The 7,383-nt window shown below is 45.6% G+C and overlaps 1 long non-coding RNA gene across 1 annotated transcript; it reads right to left on the bottom strand.

The window, feature by feature from the left end:
• Nucleotides 1-170: 170 nt before the first annotated feature.
• On the bottom strand, nucleotides 171-7,015 carry LOC119928672. The gene is made up of 3 exons (XR_005451098.1): nucleotides 6,974-7,015; nucleotides 4,104-4,199; nucleotides 171-328 (listed from the first exon to the last, which is right to left on the bottom strand). It is a non-coding gene; the product is annotated as an uncharacterized LOC119928672 (long non-coding RNA).
• Between the last annotated feature and the right edge of the window lie 368 nt (nucleotides 7,016-7,383).

A 7,383-nucleotide genomic window follows, 5' to 3' on the forward strand; every position in this document is an offset into this window, starting at 1 on the left:
AGTCATTCAGGTTGGACACAGCTCTTAAGAGGAAAGATGCTGAGGAGGTTTGCTTCTTTTGTTCCAGCTGATAGGAAGCATCCATCCACTCAAGGGAGAAGAACTCTAATCAACTTCAACTTATTCAACTTCAACTCTGTTCAGACTACATTCAACTTAGAAATGTACCATTTATTTTTAAATTTCTCAATGTATTGCAACACAATATGACATCACATGCACAGAATTCCATATTTGCTGATTCTGTAGTAGACTATTGATGGCATTCCTGTAAATTCCATGGGTTTTAAGTCTTCTTTCTCCCAACTTCTCTTTCCATCAAGCTTACCTAGAAATCATAGGTCATTATAGACACATAAAATATACATATTCACAAAAAATGACTGATAATCAGTGTATAGATATGGATTTTCTGACAACTTGCTGGCTCCCCATTTTCCCTTGCTGCCTCCTACGTCACCTCACTACTCTCATCATCATCATCATCAATCGTATTTATTGAGCGCTTACTATGTGCAGAGCACTGTACTAAGCGCTTGGGAAGTACAAATTGGCAACAGATAGAGACAGTCCCTACCCAACAGTGGGCTCACAGTCTAAAAGGGGGAGACAGAGAACAAAACCAAACATACTAACAAAATAAAATAAATAGGATATATATGTACAAGTAAAATAAATAAATACAGTAATAAATATGTACAAACTCCTAATACTAATACTAATGATGGCATTTATTAAGCGCTTACTATGTGCAAAGCACTGTTCTAAGCGCTGGGGAGGTTACAAGGTAATCAGATTGTCCCGCGGGGGGGCTCACAGTCTTTACCCCCATTTTACAGATGAGGTAACTGAGGCCCAGAGAAGTGAAGTGACTTGCCCAAAGTCACACAGCTGACAACTGGCGGAGCCGGGATTTGAACCCATGACCTTTGACTCCAAAGCCCGGGCTCTTTTCCACTGAGCGACGCTGCTTCTCCTATTACAACCCAGCCCGCGCACTTCACTCCTCTAATGCCATCCTACTCACTGTATCTCGATCTCATCTATCTCCCCACTGACCTCTCATCCACATCTTGCCTCTGGCCTGGAAAGCCCTCCATCTTCATATCTAACAATTTCTCTTTCTCCCCACCCCCCCGCCCCCAAACGCCTTATCAAAGGTACATCTCCTCCAAGAGGCCTTCCCTGAATCAGCCCTCATTTCCTTTTTCTCACTCCCCTCTGCATCACCCTGACTTGCTCCCTTTGCTCTTCCCCCCTCCCAACTCCATAACATTTATGTACTTATCTGTGATTTTATTTGTTTATATTAATGTCTGTCTCCCCGTCTAGCTTGTAAACTTGTAAGCAGGGAATGTGTCTGTTATATTGTTGTTTGAACTCTCCCAAATGCATAATACAGTGCCCCATACAGAGTAAGTGCTCAGTAAATGTGATTGATTGATTCCCCCTCACCTCCCATTTCTCCCTTCCCTTAACTTGTCATCCTGGTAATTCAAGTCACTCAGTGGCTAGTTCAACCACAAACCAGAGACCAGGATGAACATTCCCTGCTCTCAGCCCCACAGCACTTATGTACATATCTGTAATTCATATTAATGTCTGTTTCCCCACCTCTAGAATGAAAACACATTGCAGGCAGGGAATGTGTCTGTTTATTGTTGTATTGTACTCTCCCAAGCACTTAGTACAGTGCTCTGCACCCAGAGAGTGCTCAATAAATATGATTGAATGAATGGTGTCGGTCTGGTCCTTGGTTTAATAATAATAATAATGGTATTTGTTAAGTGCTTACTATGTGCCAAGCACTGTTCTAAGCACTGGGGTAGATACAAGATAATCAGGTTGTCCCACGTGGGGTTCACAGTCTTCATCCCCATTTCACAGATGAGGGAACTGAGGCACAGAGTAGTGAAGTGACTTGCCCAAGGTCACACAGCAGACAAGTGGCAGAGTCAGGATTAGAACCTACATCCCATGACTCCAAAGCCCAGGCTCTAATTGCTGCTTGTGGTTAAACTAACCATTGAGTGACTTGTAATTCCCACCTTCAGTAGCATGTTTGTGTTGAAGGCAATTTGCATTAGGTCGGGAAGAGGGAAGATGAGGAAATGTTTACATCGAACTGTTTGTAGATTGTCCAGGCCCTTTGCTTTATTTTTTTTTTTTGATGTTTGTTCAGCACTTACTTTATGCCAGGAACTGTACTAAGTACTGGGATAGATAAAAGATAATCAGGTTGGATATAGTCCATGTCCCACATGAGGCTCACAGTCTGAATCCCCATTTTACCGATGAGGTAACTGAGGCACAGGGAAGTGAAGTGACTTGACCAAGGTCACACAGCTGATGAATGGCAGAGCCGGAATTAGAACCTAATTCCTTCTGACTCCCAGGCCCACACTTTATCCACCAGGCCATTCTGCTTTTACTTCTGTTTCGTCCCCTTAGCCACTTTTGGGTAATTGGGAGCTTGTCCTCAGAAAAAACTCAATCACCAGCTCAGACCCTTGCTCTCAACTATTTCAATTGATCCCTTGAGGAAGGAGGCATTTGAAACTATTGGCTAAAATGCAGATTTAGGATTATTGGTGCACTTCCCCCTCTAGACTGTAAGCTCGTCGTAGGCAGGGAATGTGTCTGTTAATTTGTTATATTTCACTCCCCCAAGTGCTTAGTGCAGTGCTCTGCACACAGTAAGTGCTCCATAAATAGAATTGACTGACCTACTGACTACACAGAGGCTGGCCTTCCCCAAACCCCCTCTGTGCAGATCACTGAGAGCCAACTACTGCAGTGTGAGAAGCAGCGTGGCTCAGTGAAAAGAGCACGGGCTTTGGAGTCAGAGGTCATGGGTTTGAATCCCACCCCACCACATGATGGCTGTGTGACCTTGGGCAAGTCACTTAACTTCTCTGAGCCTCAGTTACCTCATCTGTAAAATGGGGATTGATTGTGAGCCCCACGTGGGCAACTTGATCACCTTGTATTCCCCCCCAGCACTTAGAACAGTGCTCTGCACATAGTAAGTGCTTAACAAATGCCATCATTATTATTATTATTCTCCCTCCTCTCCACAGGCAGCATCTGATCGGTCCCCTCATGCTTAGGGAAGCGTAGATGGGATCCTGCTGGCTAGGGAAGAGCAGCAAGGGCTGCTCCGAAGCTTGGGCCACTAGTAGTCCAGGTTGGCAAACCGCAAAGCCCAGTGGGAAACCTAGATACTGCTTCCAAGGGACAAGAGCAGCAGTGGAGGCCAGTGAGGGGGGCTGCAAACCCACCACAGTCGAGGGCCGGGACCCAGGAGCAGTGAAACAGTCTGTGTCGTTTTTGGGGAAAAACAAATGAACTCCCGGCTGACTAATGCTTTCCTGGCCAGAGCTCCCTGCCAACCCTGAAGCCAAGAGTGCAGGGAGGGGCGGAGGTACATTTAAAGGGCTGATTTCGTGCTGCGTAAAGCTTGACTGCCCTCTCAGGGTCACACCTGGAGAATTTCCAGGACTCAACCAGTTTCGACTACAGGAGGGAGAGTCAAGCAGAGGCATGAGAAACAGCGTGGCTTAATGGAAAGAGCCTGGGCTTGTGAGTCAGAGGACATGGGTTCTAATCCCGGTTCTGCCACTTAGCTGTGTGACTTTGGACAAGACACTTAACTTCTCTGTGCCTCAGTTACCTCATCTGTAAAATGGGGATTAAGACTGTGAGCCCCACGTGGGACAACCTGATTGCCTTGTATCTACCCCAGCGCTTCGAACAGTGCTTGGCACATAGTAAGGGCTTAACAAATACCATAATTGTTATACCCATTCCATTTCTAGCTTGGGCAATGGCTAACGAGTGGAAGGCAATCTACTACAAATTAAAACTCACCTGTACTGGGCAGGAGCGACATGGGAGAGAGTCGAGCGTGGAGACTCGAGCTTACTGCACAGAAGGAGGCAATGGTAAACCCCTTCAGTATTTTTACCACAAAAACTCTATGGATCCACTACCAGAATGATTGCAGATGGAGGTGGGGTGTTCTGGGAGAGATATGTCCATGGCGTCTCTATGGGTCGGCGATGACTCGACAGTATAAGACAAAGACAAAAAGCCTGACTCACCAGGGCTGCTTTGACATTGCTGAGGGCTTGCTGAGGCTGGGGAATAGCGCACACCAAGTTCCGCATCTCTGCCGGTTCATCCATCCTGTTGGCCATCTGTGGGGACAAACAACATCATCCTGGCAGGGAGGGAGCCGGGATGCTCCATCAGGCAATCAATCAATCAGTCAATGGGCTTGATTGAGCAGTTACTCCATGCAGAGAACTGTCCCCAGGCTTGGAAGTATACAATAGAATAATCAATCAATTTATGATATTTACTGAACACTTCCTATGTGCAGAGCACTGTGCTAAGTGCTTGGTAGAGTACATTACAACAGACTTAGGAGACACATTCCCTGACCACAGACAGCAGGATGATCTAGTGGAAAGATCATGACTTGGGAGTCAGAGGACCTGGTTCTAATCTTGGCTCTGCCAATTACTTGCTCAGTGACCTTGGGAAAGTCACTTAACGTCTCTGGGCCTCAGTTTCTTCATCTGTAAAATGGGGATTAAGTACCTCTTCTCCGTCCCCCTTAGACTAATGAATGCTTTGTGGGATAAAGTCTGTGTCCAACTGATAAACCTTTATCCCCCCCCCCCACCCATATACTCCAGACCATCGCTCTCCCCACCTTCAAAGCATTATTACGGTCTCATCTCCTCCAAGAGGCCTTCCCTGATTAAGTCTTCTTTTCCCCGGCTCGCTCTCCCGTCTGCGTCATCTATAAACTTGGATCTGTAACCTTTGGGGATTTGGTATTCACCCCACCTTCAACCCCACAGCTCTTATGGACATATATTTAAATCATATACTATAATTTATTTATATTAATGTCTGACTCCCCCTCTAGTCTGTAAACTCATTATGGGCAGGGAAAGTATCTGCTAATTCTGTTGTATTGTCCTCTCCCAAGTTCTTAGTACAGTGCTTGGCTCATAGTAAGTGCTCAACAAATACCATTGATTGATTTACCTCAGCACTTAATATAGTATTCTGCATGTAGTAAAAGTGCTCAATAAATACCATTAATAATTGATTATAATAATTAATTAATAATAATTAATAATTGACTGAACTCCTTGTCTTCCCTCCCAAACCTTGCCCTCTCCCTGACCTTCCCATCTCTGTTGACGGCACTACCATCCTTCCCGTCTCACAAGCCCACAACCTTGGTGTCATCCTCGACTCCGCTCTCTCATTCACCCCTCACATCCAAGCCATCACCAAAACCTGCCAGTCTCAGCTCCGCAACATTGCCAAGATCCGCCCTTTCCTCTCCATCCATACCGCTACCCTGCTCATTCAAGCTCTCATCCTATCCCCTCTGGACTACTGCATCAGCCTTCTCTCTGATCTCCCATCCTCGTGTCTCTCTCCACTTCAATCCATACTTCATGCTGCTGCCCGGATTATCTTTGTCCAGAAACGCTCTGGGCATATTACTCCCCTCCTCAAAAATCTCCAGTGGCTACCAATCAATCTGCACATCAGGAAGAAACTCCTCACCCTGGGCTTCAAGGCTCTCCATCACCTCGCCCCCTCCTGCCTAACCTCCCTTCTCTCCTTCTACAGCCCAGCCCGCACCCTCCGCTCCTCCGCCGCTAATCTCCTCACTGTACCTCGTTCTCACCTGTCCCGCCATCGACCCCCGGCCCACGTCATCCCCCGGGCCTGGAATGCCCTCCCTCTGCCCCTCCGCTAAGCTACCTCTCTTCCTCCCTTCAAGGCCCTGCTGAGAGCTCACCTCCTCCAAGAGGCCTTCCCAGACTGAGCCCCTTCCTTCCTGTCCCCCTCGTCCCCCTCTCCACCCCCCCTTCTTACCTCCTTCCCTTCCCCACAGCACCTGTATATGTGTATATATGTTTGTACATATTTATTACTCTATTTATTTATTTATTTATTTTATTTGTACATATCTATTCTATTTATTTTATTTTGTTAGTATGTTTGGTTTTGTTCTCTGTCTCCCCCTTTTAGACTGTGAGCCCACTGTTGGGTAGGGACTGTCTCAATATATTGCCAATTTGTGCTTCCCAAGCGCTTAGTACAGTGCTCTGCACATAGTAAGTGCTCCATAAATACGATTGATTGATTGATTGATTGATTGATTAACAAATACCATAAAAAATGAGTTTACAGTCTAGGTTAAGTATGCATGATCTCTGCACTCAAAGAGCTTACCATTTAGCTGGTGAGAGAGGCATTAAAATGAAATACAAGTAGGGGAAGCAATGGAGTGCAAGGATCTGCACAGTCCGCTCCTCTAAAGCCAACCTATTACTACTACTAGTAATAATAATTATGGTATTAAGTCCTCACTATGTGCCAAGCATTTTACCAAGTGCTGGAGTAGATACAGATAATAATAATAGTACTTGTCAAGCACTATGTACCATGCACTGTACTAAGGGCTGGAGTAGATCCAAGATAATAATAATACTATTACTTGTCAAGCACTATGTGCCATGCACTGTACTAAGGGCTGGGGTCAGTCCAAGATAAGCAGGTTGGACAGAGTCCCTGGTCCTACATTGGGCTCACAGTCTAAGTAGGAGGATGTAGGAGTTGATCCCCATTTTACAGCTAAGGAAACTGAGGCACAGAGAAGTGAAGTGACTTGCCCAAGGATACACAGCAGCAAAAGGTGGAGTCAGAATTAGAACCCAGGTCCTGATGACTCCTGGGCTGCACTGCTCCCTAACCTACTCTGTGTACTTCTATCTCATCTATCCCACCCCAACCCCTGGCCCACATGCTCCCTCTGGCCTGGAACTCCTATTTGTACTTCCTAAGTGCTTCGAATGAATGAATGAATGAATGAATAAATGAATGAATGAATGAACTCCCTTCCTCTTCATATCCGCCAGTCCACCACTCTCCTCACCTTCAAGTCCGCCGAAAATCACAGCACCTCCAAGAGGTCTTCTTTAATTAAGTCCTCATTTCCCCTTCCTGCCTTTCCCTCTGTGTCATCTGTGCACTCAGTTGTGTACCCCTTAAGCACTTTGTTACTCACCCCACCCCCACAGCACTTACGTCCATATCCTTATACTCTAACAGTTCCCCATCTGTTATTTTTTGTAATATCCACTTCCCCCTGTAGATTATAAACTCCACGTGAACAAGGTCATGTTTAACAACTCTATTGATTTGTACTTTCCCAAACACTTAGTACAATCACCTGACTTCTTTGAATGTTTATACAATTTATAGGCTCAGTTCTGGATCCCCTTCTATTCTCCATCTACACCCCCTCCCTCTCAGTATATTTGTACATATTTATTACTCTATTTA

The sequence above is a fragment of the Tachyglossus aculeatus genome, chromosome 5, assembly GCF_015852505.1.
Source record: "Tachyglossus aculeatus isolate mTacAcu1 chromosome 5, mTacAcu1.pri, whole genome shotgun sequence".
NCBI lineage: Eukaryota > Metazoa > Chordata > Mammalia > Monotremata > Tachyglossidae > Tachyglossus > Tachyglossus aculeatus.